This window comes from Anopheles coluzzii, chromosome 2, assembly GCF_943734685.1.
Source record: "Anopheles coluzzii chromosome 2, AcolN3, whole genome shotgun sequence".
NCBI classification, from domain to species: Eukaryota; Metazoa; Arthropoda; class Insecta; order Diptera; family Culicidae; genus Anopheles; species Anopheles coluzzii.
Window position 1 is genome coordinate 42,738,413 of NC_064670.1, and position 19,973 is coordinate 42,758,385.

General features: G+C 41.1%; 2 protein-coding genes across 7 annotated transcripts in view; one reads left to right on the forward strand and one right to left on the reverse strand.

Annotated features, from left to right (window-relative positions):
- The window catches only part of LOC120948809 (uncharacterized), a 192,603-nt gene that overhangs the window by 107,136 nt on the left and 65,494 nt on the right, over positions 1–19,973 (forward strand). The window lies entirely within an intron of this gene.
- Positions 1–19,973, reverse strand: part of LOC120948808 (uncharacterized) — a 138,060-nt gene that overhangs the window by 99,012 nt on the left and 19,075 nt on the right. The window contains exon 1 of one of the 6 annotated variants that reach the window (XR_005750980.2): positions 8,792–8,877. The exons of the other annotated variants lie outside the window; for them this stretch is intronic. The gene's annotated coding sequence lies outside the window, so the exon portion shown is untranslated. Of the gene's footprint in view, positions 1–8,791; positions 8,878–19,973 lie in introns of those variants that run through there. 6 annotated transcript variants of the gene reach the window in all.

Consider the following 19,973-nt stretch of genomic DNA (forward strand, 5'->3'; position numbering starts at 1 on the left):
GCTTCTTGAAACACGGGCTCAGGAACAAAAAAGGCCAACACAAGAAGAAGCGTTAACACCGTCGATCGGAACAGGAGCAATAGCAAGAGCAGCGTTTCTCACCGTATCGCGCGAAAAGAAGTGCAAAAGAAGTAGACACATTTGGTAGATTATGCATGGTCGTGTACATTGAGCCCTTTTTTGGGGCTTTTATACATGTGTTAGAGGATGTTAAAGGATAAAGCTTCAACCAATGTATTCCTCGTTAAATATTCTATTTGCAAGAACGTAGCAGGAAACAAGAACATGGAACATTTTAGAAATAGAAGACATAAATGTGATGCAAAGAGATCAACCATGCCATACGAACCATGATGATTTAATGTCGGTCGATTATTTATTATTTATTTATTTATTTCTTTATGTATTACTATCTGGCCCGACAAACTTAGTATTCCACAAAAAAATTAAAATATTTAATTATTGCTTTGTTACTTGGGATAGTTGTATCGTGCCCGTATCCCCTCAGGATCCGATCATCGAGTGTAAACCGCCAGGCACCTCACACCAAGTGTCAAAGTGCCGCATACAACACAACAATCCTGCTCTTTGTATGGGAGTTAGAAAATCATTTTTAAATTAAGTTTAGTGTAACATCTGAACGATTTTTAAGTCTTAAAACCTATTCTCATACCACCATAAGGTGTGTGCAAACTTTCGTTGAAAATGATCCAGCCGTTTCGGAGGTTGCTCGCAACAAACACCGTGACACGAGATTTTTATATACATAGATTTATTCCTGTTAAGATCAACGGACTTATAACTAATTGAACAATAACATGAATTAATTGGCCCTATTAACCCACCCTAACAACATCCTGTTTTTAAATGACGGTCCTGATAATTAGGCATTGTATTAATACTAAGCCAAGGTAGGGTTTTTAACTGCTAGCCTAATAAACCTACGCCGGATCAATTCAATTCCATTCAGTGCAAGGGACTCAACTTACTAAGTTGAACTCAAGAATACAGTGATATCTCTCTAAGATGTAGTCTCTTCAAGATAAATTATTTCTTTATGATGAATATTTTGACGGTCCCGTCATATTCCATACATTTTATGTCTCTTAAAATCGAAGAACTTCCAAAGGTGAACATGCTATAAGAGGCATATGCGATTTGGCAGCCGAAATTCTCTAAGATAAATTTTTGAACGACAGTTCACAAAAATATTGGTCAAAGCATGCCATGTTTTTCCCGCGGTTTCTGGGAGACTTCATAGCAACATCTTAATTAGTTTTCCTCAACATGAATATCTCTCTAAGTTGACGGTCCCTTGAAGATTCACCTTAAAGAGATTTCACTGTATAGCGAACCGAGGATGTGAAGATTGCTCTTAAGCATTCCCAATAATGGGTCACTTAAGTCTTTAGCATTCCTGGTGATGAATCTGACTGATAGTGACCAGTAGCGTTCCAAAGTCCTACATGACACAAGTACGAGCTTGATAATGGTTTTCAAAGTAAAGGGTGTAAAATCAACATATAAAACGATATAACAATTCCTTTGTACATTTTATTAGCAATACTTCTTATGGGCTGTTTCAAAGCAATACTTATAAATTGCAAATATTGTAAAGATATATGATACGATAAAACCGCGAAAACATACGAAACATTGGGCACTGAATGCTTCTATCAAACCAGTCGTTTCTACCGTGTGCTGTTTATTGTACCCGGAATACTCTCTCTATCATTATTACTTAACCTACGAAATAATTGCTCGTGTTTGATTACTGTAAAGCTCTTAATGGGTTCCTAGAATGCGCGCTGCCTACAGTTTTTACCCTTTTGGTCTCTCTTATTGAGACGAAAATGGCCATAAATTTGAATTCGTTCATTATAGCGTTCAATTGAGCTTTGATGTTGAAATACCCTGTCGATGGTTTCAAGGGCGTTTCTACTGCCCGCTTCCCTACGGACACCGATGATGTTTTACTAGCACGGTAAGCAAGTTTTCTATCGATTTAGCATAGGCTGCAAACAACGACGTTGAAACTATCCAAATACACCCACACTCTCGCGTTTTAACAGCTAGACCCGTGTTCGTGGTATGTGCCAAGGGATATATTTTGTGTCAGAAATTGTTGCCCCGAACTACGATCCCTCGCGCTCTATCTTTGTGGGAACAGTTTGCTGAGGGGTCGACCTGTTAGGTAAACTTCATTAATAATGCAACAGCCAATCTGTACGGAATTTATGCCACCCGCTGTGAACCCGGGATCGTCTTTGGACCCAAAGGACTTGGCGCGGTGTGGGCAATGCTCTATGATTGGGGCTCACTTTCACGAAAGTGTGCTTGCAAAGGAATTTTAATTAGCGCCACGACCGTTGCAACTTTTCGCTATTTGAGATGATCACCGGACACACCCCGCACACTCGTTTGCTGCGTTGCTATTTCCTGATACTTTTTCTCCGTGGGGTGGAAAATCGATCGCCTAATGAAACTGGCAAGATTCCTGCCGAGACTCGGCCACTCACTATAATTGAGTTTGTGTAAGAACTATCCGCTGGCCCAGGAACAATAAAGTATTGTATAAAAAAAAAGTTGGTCGATGCTGTACGACAGGGTAGTGCACGTGACCACATTCGGTGCACTTTTTATGACTTGTTGGAAGAAAATCATCGATGACATTGGGTAAGCCAGCGTGGCCCACTACTTCGCGGTGGAATTGTGTTACCTGTGATGTGTTGATCGCTTTGACAGGGGTCTAACAGCACACCTGCAGTTAGGCAAAGCAGAAAGCAATGAAAATCCAACATCGACAAATTAGAAACCGAGTGTGATAGAGACGCAAGATGGAAAAAGAAAGTTTTAATTAGATTTAGCAAATTTATTTCATTCAATTTTTGAAACCCACCACCACGTGGAGTGAAAAAACTGCGATAAACTGGCGTACAAAATGAGCTACACGCCGAGCGTATCCCGTAATGGACAGCCGTCGAAACTGTTTCTGTTTTTTTTATTATTACATTTTTGCTGATGTTGTTGTTGCTGCTATTCAGGAGGGATATAACTCTCGCTACGCGGCAACATCATTTCCCATTAGCCTTCTTTCACACTTTACCAAAGTTTCCGGCTCTCTAAACCATGTTCAATCCTCCGCTCATCTTACTCTTCATAGCGATAGGTAGGTAAATCTGCTGCTAACGCCATACCTGTGTTTGGCTTACGCAGCTTATACTTTCTACTAGTTTACTCTGATGTTTTCGACGAAAGCTTATGGACAGATTTTTTGGAAAATTAAAGCATCGGTCAATGAAGTCATGAGTTGGCGTGTGATTTGGCACACGTGCCACTCGTATCGTGCCATCAACAGAAAATCTAATTTGGAGCAAACAGTTTGCGCCAACGCCAGCGCAGCTTTTCGATTCATCATTTATGTTGTTACCTGTGCTATGAACATATAAATATGTATCTCATAAATCTATGTATTTTTACATCGTGACATACAAATGATGATACATCACACTAACATCGAAATCTTATCGAAACGAAAAAGTGTTTGATTCACACGATATAAGTCGTCGTTATTTTCATAAAATTCAACACGATGGACGATTTTAGCAATACTTAAATGATTAAAAAATATCACTATTATAAAATGGTGTACGTTTAAACAGTTTCAATCATGATATGTTACATAGTTTAGTACTGTAGTAAATACTGTTCACATGTTATTGAAATTTGAATTCAGTTATGGATTTTTAACAGTTTAGTATTGTAGCTAAGAACTAACTCTTGAAATGTCCTCCATTTATCTTTCCAGGTAAGCTGCACACCAGTCATGCACGCAAAGATTACATGTCACACGTGAGTAGCAACGCTTTGCATTCCAGTTCGCTGAAATTGGCTTGGCCGTTTCTTTTCTGCCATTATCATGGAAAACGTGCAAAAGCTTTTAATTAAATTGTTCCTCAGATAGTTCCAGAAGTGTGTGCGAGAAAAAAAAATACTCCTAGTAATCATTTTATGCCTCCCGTAGAAGAAAACCATTCCATAACGGTTGGGACGGTGGACGCACTCAAGCTATGCTAAAAATGTCTCCATTAAATGAAGCCAGCAGCACTAGCGCTAACCTCAAACGGTTTCAAACCTGGCAGAAAGAGCAGAAAGCTTGGGCTGGTGTGGGCTGAAGTGCTGAATTCAAACGAAAGTGTCCACCAGTCACTCCAACGCACGAGAGTGTCGTGCTGCGCCGGTGGGCATCGTAATAGCAGCCTGCCTGAGAGACCAAACGAATGCCCCTAGCCTACGGAAGCCATAGCTTACGATCATAAATCAGCAAGACAGAGAATTAATTTTACGCCAGCATTTTCCGTCTCGGGCCCTGCGGTCGTTCGTCCACGTCGATATCCGGACCGGATGTATCCGATTCCAAGCCGCTTGTCCGGGCAGGGCCTAGAGAAACTATTTGGAACCGAATCTTGGAGAGTGGGGGACAGGGGGAGCGACTTTCGGAGTTCTCGTTGGACGCTTTACGAGGTGTTGGTTTAGTTTTCCCTTCTCGGAATCAATACTGCCTATCCGGACAGAATGGTAGGTCGAGAATATCATCGCGAACATGTGTGTGTGTGTCTTGCATAGAAATAGAGCGTCTTAGTAATTTTACCACAACCGTGACGATGTAATTTGTCAGCTTAGCATAAATCTATCTGTTGCCGTCAGCCGAGCGCGTTGGTGTTTAACCGTGGCCCTGGAAAAGTGTAGAACAAGGCATGTATATCATCGTGTTTAACACGTTGACATTTTTTGGAATAGAATTCTCCCTTTACCAGTAGTTATTTAGAATGGGAAAGTAAGAATACTTAAAATGATCTCACAACAAATGTAAAAAGTATGAGTTTGATGTACAGGTGTGAAAATTGCATCCCAAAATGTCACATCACACTTTGTTTAATTAACCTTCGCAATGCGTCCCTCAAAGCAATGTGATGCTTTTTTTTGTTGGATCAATTAATCATGTTGACAGATTCTCAGCAAAACAACCATTCGTGATATGATGCACGCTTGTCCCTCCCTCCTGTTGTCATGGTTCACTTTTAAGCTTAATGAACCATTGAAACAGACCAGTTTTTTTTCTACCACACTTTGCCACACGAGCTATTATTGGTGCGAGATTGCTGTTGCTAGTAATTTTTTCTCCAGAAACCCAATCCAGGGTGAAGGTCGTAGCCGAGGGTCATTAATCAATATTTAGTTTTCGTCCACACCCGATTCAGCTAGCCACGCGTGTGAGGCAGGTCGGCAAATGGAGGCAATATATCACGTTAGCTAACTTGATGACTTCCACTTTACGATCAGATTAGATTTCCGACAGTGAGGAACGTTCCGGTGGTGGTTTACTTTTTGTGGATGAATGTATATATTTATAATTTTTGAGTGCGGCATAAAAATGAGCTTAATTAATTGGGCAATCCGAGGTGTGGCTCTCGAAATAGATAGCTAATATGTTTCAAAATATGCTCTGTAAACATTGTCGTACATGTACAAGGAGATTATATTTTGTTGAATTTTCTTCCTTAATTTACATTGCAATCCATTGTAAGAGCATAACAATGATCTCATTTTTGCTTTTTCGTTTTTGTATTTTAAATCGTTTTCTATTTTAAACTATTTTTTGCGTAACGAACTCCGCGGTCATGCCGACCTTGTTCAGATAGTAACCAGATGATAGTCAGTCCTGGCTGCGGGCGAAATTAAATTAATTCAGTTTCATCGGATCTTTGCTGACAGATTTTTGTTCTAGGTGCATTTCCTCCCTGTGTCTTATGCCGGTAATACTCGGATAATTATTAAAGAGATTCATACTAGCTGTTGGTTTTATTACAACTGACTATTGCTTCATGCTATTACTGTAATCTGTCTTTACATGTAGTCAACTACACGCATTTGCTAGATCTACTTTAATTATACTCACTAGATGGTTGTTGAACTAAAACATTGTCCGGTTCTTCAGGTGAGATATATTCATTTGTTTAAGGTATAATTTGAACGCACCACTATACCGCTGTATTGCATGTCTTCAAGATGACCACAAGCTGATAATCAAGACTTGAAGCCTTTAAATGAGTTGATGCTTTTAATCCTTTCGCAATCAAAACCTTGCATTATCAACCGGCCCGCGCTACATTAACTGCACCTGCCTCACGTTACTAATTGCACAACTTTTATTCAATAGCCACTCCGCTTTTGCTTCACGAAAACGAAACGAAAACGAGTGTCATCAGTTTAAATTACCTGGCTAAATTTATTCACTGCAACGAATTTCTTCCTTCTCCGTAATCGCATCGCCGTCCAGATAGGTATCACGTTGTTTAAGACTGAAGGACGCAAAAAAGCAGCGAATCAAAGTCTGTTTGACCACTTAAGCAAATTATGCCTCCCACGAACAGCAGCTGTGGGTTTGCCTGTGACCACGACGATGGCACATTGATATTCATTTTTATTCTCTACCTTTCTCACTACCAGTACCTTCGCAACCGGTCAACACTAACCGCAGACAATCCTTACACCGTCTGTACAAATACGGCAAGACACGAGAAAGGATATTGCAATTAAGTTTTAATCAAGAAACATTACTCCAACTGTTGGCCGAACGTGCTCGAACGTAATTTTATCGGTTTTGTCATTGCAACCGTCAGGGGCTAGTCATCACGCGTTCAGCTTGATGGACGAGGAAACGTGGTTAGAGGCTTTTGACTTCCACGCGGATGTTACCACCGGGGTGGAAAAGTGATAAACGAGCTATCAACGTTCTACGCACACAGGCATTTCCGCAACATCCGCTGACAATGTGTCATTTTGGCAGATTGCAATAGAATTGGGGTGAAAACAAACGACATGAAGCATCATTTGAAGCCGAAATGTGAGAAGACCCACACCAAACCAACCGAAAACGAGACAAATTTCTTAACATTAACACAGAAGAAGAAAAAAAACAGAACAAAGTAGACAGAAATGGCTAAACACGGGATGGTTTTTGCCTTGTTTAATCTACACTCAATTTATTTTTCGCTGTATTGCTCCCCTATCTGTTCGCCTCATTCTTTCTATTTCTCCGCTTGTGAAGGGGACATTCCTCGAAATTTGTCGATGGTCGAATTTCAATTATCATTTCCGACTAATTTATTACTTCCAACCGTCGACGGTTAGAAACTCCACCCTGTCCACCCATACCGAGAATGGTCATGTTGGCACCGTGGAGCCATAACGTTTTGTTTTTTCAACGCATTTTTTTTTTTGCACTGTCCTTGGGGTTGGGGTGAGAATGGTTAAAATATCTCCACGTCAAAGAACAGCCGCTCCCGGGAGCCAGTGGACATTTGGGTACGGCCGTCGTCATCTCCCTTCCCGCAGCTAATTTTCTCATCAGTATTCACGCGTAAAAGCTGGCTTTTCATTTTATGCCTATCGGGGTTTTGGCCTCTGTTTTTTTTTATCTTTGCCCATGCTGCCGAAAGGACTGCGTGAACATTATGTCCATTATTGTGGCGCTTGGCTAGCGATCTTCCATCACCCAGACGCGCCCTGGTCAGCGCATCATTTGCCTAACGGACGTGAGTGAAAAGGCAGCAAAAACCCCGAAAGTCTCGTTGACGGTGGCCATGGAGCATTGTACTCACAGAGAGACCGTTCGTCCTACGTAAGACGAAAACAAAAACCTTCCCCCGGTGATCCAAAAGATGAATGTGTCCGAATGTGACAGTCCTAAAGAAAATTGTTTCTTTTTCTGGTAGATGGTAGCATAGGCAAGGATCTCTGTACCGCCCTTTTTGATATGTGTGTATGTGTGTTTGTGTGTGCTTTTTGTTCCATCGAAAGCTTCTAGCCCAACTAGGAGTTTTTCCCTTCTCCGCATGGTTCTAACGCCCAATTGGAACACATTTTGCCGTAAAGGGAAAAATACGAAAGACGAAAATTAAGTCAAAAGTCAGTTTTAGCCAAAAGGAAAACTGCAAGAATAACACGGCGCTTGTATAGCTATGTGTTTGTGTCTGTGTGTGTGTGTGTGTGTGTGTGTGTGTGTGTGTGTGTGTGTGTGTGTGTGTGTGTGTGTGTGTGTGTGTGTGTGTGTGTGTGTGTGTGTGTGTGTGTGTGTGTGTGTGTGTGTGTATGAATATCCTTTCTGCTATTCTCTTGGGACGGTGTTGTAGCGCTGTTTATTCGTTTCATTCGTAAACGTCACTAAGCGGCGTACCATCGCTTTTGTGTATAAATTGGCAAAAGTTTGCGCGGGGACTGTTTGGAGCAAAGTGGGAAGAAATGCAAAAGGAAACCCATTTTTCGTTTACTTTTGAAAGCAATTTGTTTGCTGTATGTGTGGGTGTATGTGTGCGGCTCTATTCAATGGCATTGTTTCTAGAATCTGTCCTGGTGGAGTAATTGCACATTTTCTTTCTTATATTGTTGTGCCTGTGTGAAGAGTGGTGTCTTTGTTCGTATCACCCAAGTATTGCGAACAATCTCGTTGCCTTTAACGAACTAAACAAGAGGTAGATAAATTAAATTACCAAAATTGGTTTTAAATTGGACGCTGAAAGCTTAATTGTTCCGGATCATTAGTTGTTTGGACAACGGAAAGCTGTACAAAGCAGAGAAAACAAGGGAAATAATTATGCTTTGCAAACATTAATTATCAAATCAATGTTTGACGCACACACTCATACAAGAAACTGCTAAATACAAACCATTCCGCACAAAATAATTAAAAATACATAAACCTAATTGCTTTTCTGCGAGTGAATAATACCTTTGCCAAAACTATGTGCGAATACGGTTAACTTTTCCTATCGAACCAACGCTGCAAACATGATGTAATTGGCATGCAATACAATTGCATGAAGGTACCTGAAAAAAAAATATAGAAAGAAGAAAAAGAACCATGATTAGACTCATTAAAGAAACATAAACTTTGGCAAGATTTTTGATCGATTTTTCCGTACGTCCTGTTTTGTCAGGATGTTCCCAGTTTCCGGCATACCGAAACCGGAACTCAAAAATATGATAAAAAATTCACTCATGACGCGACACAACCACATTTTCATTGTTTGCATGCCATTTCCATGTGAAAGCAGCACCATTGTGAACGTTGTAAGTTGGCTCGGCTTTTGCGTCACGACCGTCCCTGTCCTACGGGTAGCTGGATTCTTTCTTCCCAAACAACACCCTTTCCTGCCCGCTAAGCATGACATGCTTCTACTTCCGTATGCGCAGGGTGGCACGACTGCAGCGCGAGGGACGTAAGCTACTGGAGATTTGCCGAATGGTATTCAAATTCAATTTCCCGCTTACATGCACATCAGCCCGTAACATTGACTGGTTTCGATGGAACCATCGATGGAACCGACAACCTGATTCCACTACGGACGGACGGAGATGAAAAATCACTAATCGAAACACGAGCCATGTGTGTTACTGTGGATATGTGTGTGTTTTGTTTTGATTTTACTTTCTTTCCCACCCGCGTACACTTATTCACATTGATTGGAAATTTTGAAATCAGAAAATAGGTATAAAACCACACACGCCCACCACGTTGGTATGAGATCCGGTGTCATTTGCAGTCAAACAATGTGCACTGTTTTTATTTTACGTCCACATTCATTTACTAGGAGTACAGCACGGAGGAAACCTGTTTATGTAATACTATAATGCCTGTGTTTTTATCATAGGGAGAGGAGGGAAGTCAAACATTTGATACAGAGACGTGAAAAATTGATAGAAAATATGATTGAAATTTGACGCGATTTTAATGAAGCTTCCAACCAATCAACAGTACATTACTCAGTAGAGAGTAATTATCGTCCATATTTGAAATTTCTTTTTTAAACAATGGGCTACACCTGAGAGCACTTTCATGTTATGCAGCACAAATTGGTTGCACAAAATATAAATTCAACTGCATATGCTCCTTACATTACACGGAACAATTATCCCATCGAAGACCTCAAATAACATATCTTTTAATCAACTTGAAGCATCATTTGCCATACATTTCGTCTGACGTCAATCGTAAAAGTTTAACCAGTTATCAAATTACTTGCGCCGTCTAACGTAGCTACTGCTGTTTTGCACAACAAACTAAAAATAGCTCGTTATAGTCTCTTTTTTGCTTTTATTTTACATTAATCTCGGACCCAACGTTAGATATTTGAACCATCTTTTATGAAAGAAAACCCTCCGCCTGCTGAATCTCAATATGAATTTTTCGCCAATCCCTTCACGTTCCTTTCGTGAAAGGATGTTGGTTTGGTTTTATTTTTTCTCTATACAGCCGCCAAAGCGTATTCGACAATGTTACAGGTATCGTAGGAAGGAAATAATTTAATGATGATTAAATCTTGCACAAGTCGTCTTACGCCACCATAAAAACAACATCCAAAAATTAAGCCAATATGCTTTTGCTGCAAATCAACACATCGCACCCGGCAGGAAATTTAAACCAAGGAAGACAGAGGGGCGTCGGACAGGGCAGAAAATTACATTATTATCAGTTCAAGGAAAAATACGTTCACTACAGCATCGGCAGAAACATGGCACAGCTTATAATCTTTATAGCTCGCTTTGCCTCATTCCGGTGTAAATCGGTGAATCACATCTCGAACATTTCGTTACGAAACTATGCTCGACTCATGACGCGAGATGAAAAGATTCGTCGTTGCCAAGCCAGCGAACCCACGGCGAGAACGCGGAACCCGGACAGAGCGTATTTTCCAACCCCTTACTCCGGTAACTGGAAACCAGCTGGCAGCATCAATTAGGTTCATTCGGCCAGTTCATTATTTTGTGCTCAATAATCCTTTTGCAGGCGCATCTGTGGGCGGTTGAATTGAGGAGCATGATGAGCGAGATCTAGCTTGTGGGACTGTCCCCCGATCGACCGAACTGTTCAACTCGTTCGTACCGAGTGTCTTGTCTCTCGCTTCCTCTGAAATGTTGATTTGTCATGCTGCTTTGGCAGGAGCTCCTTGCTGCCGACATAGCACCGCTTGGCGTGATATTTATCTCACGTTGCGATGGTGTTGCATTCTGAGAAATATTCAATCAAAATGCGCACGTGTTGTGCGCCCGCTGTTCGGACGGGGTTTCTTTTGTTCGGTAGAAAATGTCGCTACTTTGCTGTGCAGAGCATGGACGTCGTCATGTAGGTTGTTCCCACGAGAGGGAAAAATACTAGGCACCGGGGATAAAAGTCAACCGAGAGCAGTGAAGGAGTGAACGGGCAGTGCTCAAAGGGAAGCGGCAAATGGGGCTCCGAGAACGGAGCACCGAGTCACAAGGTCGTCGTTTTTGTGTACACCATTCGAGTCGATGGTAATTTGATTCGTGAATAATGAATGTGGAAACGAACACGGGCAAGAAAATGGGCAAAGCATAAACTCTAACGAGGGTCACACTGCGGCACACTGGGTCAGATGTGTAGGACGGCTCCGGACGCACCGAAATTGATTTGATTGGCCATGTTGTTCGTTGGTTTTTCCTACTATTGCCTATTACCCACAAGCTAATTTCACATTCAATTCTAAAATTTTGCAAAACTAATGAAAAATATAAGTTATTAGTTTCACTTCAAATCAATGCTAAATATTTGTTTAATATTCAAAACACAAAATACTTAATGCAAGTTTATATTACATTTTACTACTGTACTTCAATAATTGTGTGTCTTGTAATTTCGCCGTATTGTGCGTCATTTGATTTTTCCTACAAAAATACCAAATACTAATCAAGTCGAATATCCTTCTGCTAATACTTGTGAACCATTTTGCTTTAAAACCCACCGACTAAAGATAAAGACATTTTTCAACAAAACAACTCCAATTGTAATCTCTAGATTGCTCATCTAAATGCCAGCTCATTTAAAGAGACCAGAAGCCGCAAACTAACCAGCATTAAATCGCCAACCATTGAGCTTTATCGAAAGCTTCTCATCAGCTATGCTGTGTGCCCCTTTTTAAGACGTTCAGCCAAATAGAACCGCACACTCGGAAATCTTTGATCGTGTTGAATCAATGCCAAAAAAAGGAGAAAGGAAAACGTGAAAACACTTCAAATCTTCTCTTTCCGCTGTAAATCCACTAGCCAAAGCACACGGGCACCGAGAACCTTAAGCCGATCGAAACGGACACACGCTCGTTTTTGACTGCTGCTGGAATGAAAAATCGATTTCAATTAATTCCGCGCCGCAAACGTCATTAGGCCAGCGAGCAGCACCGCGTGTTTTGTGACTGCTGCCTGTTCTGGCAAGGACGCAAGCGAGCACACACCGTCAACTCAACGGACGATGCTGCTTCTGGTATTGATTTTGCTTCTCGTTCGCCTTTTGGCTTCAGTTAACTTGGCCGTGGCTTCTCCGGCCTCCGGTTAATCGGCGCTAGTTTACCGTTTGAGTGAATCGGTTCATATAATTTTCTTATTTCATCAGCAGGACATCGAAGAATGAAACCAACCATCGTTTCACGATTTTAAATCAGTTTGGTTATTGATGAAATTGGAAGCTCTGTAATTTGCTACATCTGAAAAGTGATGAGGCGTATGCACGTAGATTTTCGATGGTTAATGTGTCCGATAAATGGGATAAAAATATAGTTCATTTGGCAGCACTAGGATGATCAATCAGTGATTTTGTAAGCAACGATTATGGGCATGGTAATGAAAGGGAATCAAAAGGAGCTTATTTTATTTCAAAAGAAAATACATGAAAAGCTAAAAAAAAATCATAGCTTCTGTATGATCTATAAAAACACACCCTTTTGAAACGAACATAAATAGTAAGATTTGCCACGTAATCCAAATTGTATTAAAAATTAATCACTTTGAAACTCTGCTTTCTAAAAAGTTTTGTATCCGGCTGCACACAAAAAACTTTGTGCCTTAAAATTCTATTTTAGTTTGAAATATTAAGCAGCAATTGATTATAAACATCAGCACAAGTATGAACATCGAATGTAAACAGAGTGCAGTTGAGTGCTTTATAAATTATGCCAAATGAAAATGGATCATTATATTCCAGCATCCTTCACAACTTTGAAGGGCCACAATCTAGAGGCACTTACAAGGACTTTTTAAAGAGCAAATAAATATTGATCTGGCCACACTCTCCAACTTCCGCAAAGCGAAATGGCCTAATTACATCAGGCCCTGTTAAGAAATTCTTAACATAAAACATGTTTTGATTTTCATCGAGTTTTTCACTTAAACCATCCAGTCAATTTTTGAAAAAAAGTTACATGTTAAAAATTATTATTGATTATTTTTTTAATTGGGTGTGCTTATTTATGAATTTATTTCAAATATAAATTCACTCGGTTTTTGCAAACTAAAAATGAATTCCATTCCTTTATATTAAACAAAAACTGGATACATTCTACGTGGAAAATGTTTCACTTTCCTGCTACAAAATGCATTCCCAACATATTCATCGTCATATATATACTTCAACCAACATTTTCCCTCGCCTGCAACAACTCTTACAGCAGATTGTACTTATCCCAACACCCGTTGCTCACAGTTGGACGCGACAAACCAACACCCAACAGGAAGTTCGGTCAACTTATTCTCAAACCGCTGCCAGCTTCATCATCATCATCATCAATATTGACGGTTCCGGAACCGTTCTCTGTGTGCTATTGGATTTTTTTACCGTGCCGTACGCGCATACCACGCTTTTCCGTAATCCCCCCCTCCCCCCCCCCCCCCCCCCCTACCCATATATTTCACTATCGTACAAACTCGCTTCAACAATGGAGACGCCTGGTGTCCAACGGATAGTTGGTGGAGGCGCCTGGTAGTGTGTAACTTTACCACAACATTTCAATCACGCCTGCTCTGAATATGATTTCCGCTCTCGTTGATTGTTCGTAGTGATAGAATCGTTTTTGGTGCACTAGCGTATTGTATTAAAGTTTTTGTGATTTTGTTTTTTTTTATGTTTACCGCTAAATGATGACATAATTTTTCAGCAACCGCACTCGAGAACAAGCACTCTTGAGTGAAACTATTTTTGTATGGATTTTTTTTTTATTTTACCCACTTTGTGGTTGAGTTTTACTGCTATGTGTTGTTGTTTTTTTGCTTTTGCTACAGGCGGTTGACCCGTACACTAGAGGCTACAGATTTTTTACTTCGATTAAAACCGATCACGTAAGTGATGCTAACGGCGCATTTCGATTATGGTATAAATCTTCTGCCTCATTGAACAGCACTGGTCGAGACCAAAGATGTATGTTTCGGCACCGCGTGACGCTTCTGGTGAGCTGAAGTCTGTGATGCCCCAAGGCGGCTTCGCCTTCAAGACACGGCTGCTAATGAAACGTGTCACACCAAGGAGTCGATATAATAAATCAAACGAAAACGTGTCACCCCAAAATGTAAACGCACTCACGTATCGGAAACACGTAGGCCATCGCTGGTACGATACAAATAAACAACGGGCGGCGTTTCCTTTCTTTTTTGGGATATTTTTTTGGGTCTGTGTGCTTCCCGCCAGGAATCTTTACTTACCGCATTACCATTAGAGCCTTTATTTTATTTTCATTCATATTTTTCCCCAAAATGCTGCCTGCTGACCAGCTGCCATCGTAAAATAGGCAACTCGATCTTTCTGGATGTTGCTAACACAGGCAGGCGCTCAGAAAAAAAAAACAAGTAAAATAAGTCTCATCGCATTTTGGTGTCGCTACTTGTGCTTGGCGACAAACAGCCAGCAGTGAGCGGTGCCTGTAAGCCTGCTGTGGAGCCAGTACTTCAACAAATCATACTGCGACACAATGATGTAACCAAATATCAAACCAGATTTTCTCTTTTTTTATTCCTCGCCGTCGCTCTCTTCTTTGGTTCTGTTAGCAAAAGCTCCCCAGGCGGTTTTTCTGTTCGATTTTGTTATTTATTTATGTGAAAGATGTGAAGAGTTTTTTTGTTGATGTCCACAACAGAGACTGCTTTTCCAGTGTAATGGTTTGACATTCGAGTAGAAAATTTGGTTTTGAACTTTAGGCTACGGTTTTTGTTCCTTGTTTCTCGAAATTTTTCTTTTCGCTGAATTTATAAACAGAAAAAAGTGAAGCATGAATAGAAAAGATTTTATTTTTCAGGGCTTCGGTATATACTTGTTGAGACCTTGTCAGACAAATGTTGAGCCAAGACAGCATATCAGATGAATAAATCAGTTTAGATTATTTTTTTAATCTTATTTATCGATGGATACCGTTTGTTTAGATCATTCCAGCTATGGTCGTTTATCAGAGCATTTCGACTGATAAACGATTTGTGTTAATCTTCCCTGATCAAAATTGTTATTTATGCTCTATTGTTATGCTCGATATATTACTCACGCTGACAATTCGACATTCCACGATGCTAAAATGTTTGATTTCGAATCGACAAATTGAATAGAATGAAAATGGGACTCCTTCCGGCTTTCACATTCGGTACTGTATGCAGCATGTCGTCATCCTCACTATATACAGTGTGTCAATATATTTTTTGTTAATATAAAAGGATCTGAATTCAGTCAGAATTTTGGCAAGAACGGCCAAAATGATTGTTATTCTACATTTTTTTTTTTTTTTTTAACGAAACATCATTTTCAACGCACATATTTTTAAACATGCATTAAACAAATTAAAATGATATTTCAATTTAAGGATTTTTAATTCTTTTTGAAGAGGTCCAATTGAATCGCATAGACAATTAACAGCTTCTATTAACTACCGGCTGATAAAACTTCAAAGAGATGCCAAAGTATCAGCAAAACTGTTCCTCGCTTCGTGTGTCGAAATACTTCAAAGCAAAAAGTGATTGATAAGATATTTCCCAGCAGAGCACTGCTGCCAAAGTTGGATGCCCTGGAACAGTTTAGACCACAGGCATTTGCTACCGGCCATCTGTTACTGCCGTCGCTTGCTCGTTGCTCCTGAACGGCAAAGGTAGCACCAAATCTTCCACGCGCAAAGGTAACCTGGTGCGAGCGAGAGCTTTGCGTAGACAATAATTAATCGTCAACCGAGATTGGAAGTAATTTATAATCACCCCGTGCTACGGCCCTAGTGAGGCGTCCCGGAGGAACCAGAAACAGCACGCGCGACGGTTCTCGATGGCTCGATGGAGCGCCACACACAGCACTGCTGGTGCCGTATTTGTCTTCATTAGCTCAGTTCTGGGTATGGCGCAATCAGAACAGCGTCTTATCATGCGACTTAATGAAGCTAAAAATATTACCATATTTCGTGTGCTGCGTTAAGTAGGACGCTTGCTTTCTTTGATTAGGGTTAAATGGAGATTGCGCCGCATGATGAAACGCATTTTGTAAGGTTAATGTTGTGGAAATTTTCAATACACACAGCACTTTTGAGATTCAATTAGTATGAACGCACTATTCAATGTTAAACATCTAGGATTTGACTTGTCTTTTTTTTAACAAAATCTTTAAATATTTGTACAATTTGACCATAATAGAAATATGAATTTAAATATGTTTCAAAAGAATGCTTTAAAAATACAAGTAAAACGGTAGCTTACTTGTAGGCACCTTCATATCTGCGCATATTGATACCTACATAACAACTACCTAGTTTTTTTTTACAAACACACATTGGTATTATTTGTTTTTCGCAGTAACTAGTTCTTTTCGTGTAGATTGTCCAATTGAGTACTGTAATTCTCTTAGACGAAATCTTAAATTACACAACCAAAGATGTTTTACGAACATATACAAATACACACACATACGAACGTTTCTCGTTTATAGGTTCCACGTGCAAACGATAAAAACCATGTTGTCAGCTACTAATACTGCTAAAACCTTTCTAACTCATCGCCACCCATCCGTGAGCAGCAGAGGGCTTCCCGATATATTGTCTTCCTTGTTCCATCCCGCGCCAGTCAAGCCGCCGTCGCTGTGTCTGTTTTTGCAGAGTGCGGCGCAAAACTATAAATGTATTGTTATTTCGCAAATAAAATTTCCCGATCTGCTGGTGGTGGTAGCACGGCCGATGAATATCTTAGTCGCGGTCTCCATGGAGCATAATAAATTTATCCCTGGCGCTATGCCAACGCGTGCACACCCGTGCACAGCCCAGCAGCCCGGCAGCTCGGTGACGTGGGCATAGAGGCGTGAGATCGACCTCATATCGGCATTTTGTTGATTTTCTGAACATTCCCGGCTTTTATTTACCCGCAGCTACCGGGTTTTTTTCGGATGGACATTGTATTTTGATTGAGGTCGGTTTGTAGAGTTGGTGAGATGGAAATGCTATTTCAATGGCGATTTCATTGCCGTGGGTAACAATAAAATATAGCAGTTTCATTTGACTTTTGAATGTTTGGTAACGTTAGGAAATAAAATTGTTTTACTTTGATACCACATCCTGTCTTGAATTTTAACAGTAAGATTATTTAAATCACATAAAAGGAGAATATACAAGAATTATGGTAAAAAATTATCACGATATCCCTTAGGTGAAGAGCACAGCAAAGGAACCAAAACACCTTACCCACATCAAACCATTTAAATCTTTCGCACAATCTATCAGATAATGCAGATGTTCGTTCTCCCAGTGTGTAATTGTGTCATCAAGACTCCCAGAGAATATAGACTGCCAAAAAGTAACTTTCACTCTGAAACATTATGACATTGATGGGATATTGTGCTATCCACAACATCGCGCTCAAAGAAAAGAAGAAAAAAACTGGCCACGAAGCAGAAATAATTTTCGATCAACTCACACAACGTAAAGAAGCACAAAATGTGGCTTCATTAGGTAAAGAAGAAAAAAAATCGGGAAAAACTCGATTCGATTGTGTTGGATATTATGTATTCAGCACTTCGGCGCTCTTCACCGAACGCAGGAGAGGAGAGCAGCTCTCCGGCTTCAACTTGCACTTCAACTTTTTCCGATTTTCAATCGCCTGAGTCGTGTAGGGAGGACATTTTCTTCGGCCTGCTGGTAGGACCATACAACAGCCCATTGTTCGGCTGCGGGCGGTAATAAAATGCTGGCCACAAAACTGTCTCCTTTTTCACCCAAACCCACAACAATATCTTTCGCCGGCCGCACCAACACGGAACTGAACTGAATGAAATCTAATCTCAATCATCATTTAGAAACTCGCCATCAAAAAGTCCGGCGAGCCGGGCGACTTTTTTCCTCACATTTTTCTTTACATCTGCTCCCCAGCTTCCACTTTCCCGTCTCCCTGCCAGTGGTGCAAGGGTATGAAAACTGCCGGGCGAAAAATTGACGACGTCGGGATGTTGGAGGCCAAGTGAAACGTAAAGCTTGGGTCCCATTCTTGCAATGCTTCCGACAACTCGACGTTCGCTTCGCCGGTTTGCCACAGCGCGACACCTAGAGCCAACCGTTTCCGAGCGCAAAGTTGGCGAACGTGAACCATCTCAACAGTCTGTCAATTTCTTGGCCGAATGAACCACCGCGGCACGGATGATGCGGGCCACGATCGGAAACCGACTGGAAGGAAGATATTGATGGGTATTCCGCTTCTGCATTGCTTTCTGAAAACGGTTCTTCCCTCGCCCCTCTTTCCCTCCCACCCCTCAATCAACAGCAACACAGCATCAACAGCAGCGGCAAATCATCATTTCGATGACACGGGACACATAGACATAAAAACGTCAATGAGCAAAACGCCCGATAACGTCGGGCGGAAAACGAACGGAAACAGGGCATCGCGGCACTGGGCAGACATCGTGCCTCCTCACCGTCACCGTCTTTATGTGCTTTTGCGTGAGTGTTGAATATTAACGCTCATAACATTACCTTCCTTACTGTCTGCTTTCGAAACGTGTGGTACCAGCTTTCAGTACCAGATGAAGCTATTTTTGCCTTTGTTTGCTACTCTGTACATTACATTTTTAGGGCTCTAGGACCAACCCGACGGTCACACCCAGCGTGTTACAGTTGACGAAGGACAGAATGTTACTTTTTTTACCACCCCAGTTTAAGCATTTCTCCGGGAAAAGCATTCCAGTTCCCTTCCTCCATCTTATGTACCGTCATCTGATGCTGCGTGAAATTCCTCAAAACTAACCAAACAACGTAGAGTCAACCGACCAGTACTGACGGTGTATACGCACGTGGCCACTTTACCACCGTCGCGCAGTGGCAGTATGTGTAGCAGCAAAGTACTTTCGTGCTGTTAGCAAGCTTTGTGTGTATGTGCGGTCTTGCACATGGTAATAGAGAGTGGCCACCGTGCGAAAACTCATCAAAACTCGCCGAAAATCGCACAGAATTTGTTGAACGCGCTACACCATGGAGATAAGCGGTATGGACACTTCAAAACGCAGCCTCCTTGGTTTGTGTTTTTTTGTTGTTGTTGTTGTACTGTGGGTAAAACATTTTCTGACTTCAAAAGGAAGATGAAGACTACAACAACAAAAACAAACACACACAATGCTCAGAAGAAGCACAACCAAACTCGCCTACGCGTTTGATAAAGCCCACCTGAATGCTTCCTTCCTGGGTTTATGGTGTGCCATTCTGTGTGTGTGAGTGTTTTTTTATGTTTAAGGTGTGCTATATGCGTTTGTGAGTGTTCAGGCGTGCATGACAAGTTCAAAGGGCACGCGAGCGTTCTTGGCATTTCGTTTCGCTCGTTCGCTGCTCCGCCGGTTCAGGTGTACAAACTTTTATTCATAATTTAGTACCGGTCGGATGTTGTTTGAACGTTCTTACTTCACTAACTGGGGCGGTAGAGCAAACAGAATGCGTTTGCCACTTTACGCGGTGGCTTTGAATGTGCGGTAGTAAAAAAAAAAGAGGGCATACGTACTTACGTGCACATCTGCAAAACCATACGGTGGCTGAGTAAAGCACTTAAAAAAAAAGAATCTGCGAAAGGGGTTAGCCGAGGGGGAGGCTGTAATGTTGCGCGCTTCATAAACTAGTTTGCGGAACATCAAAACACTGATA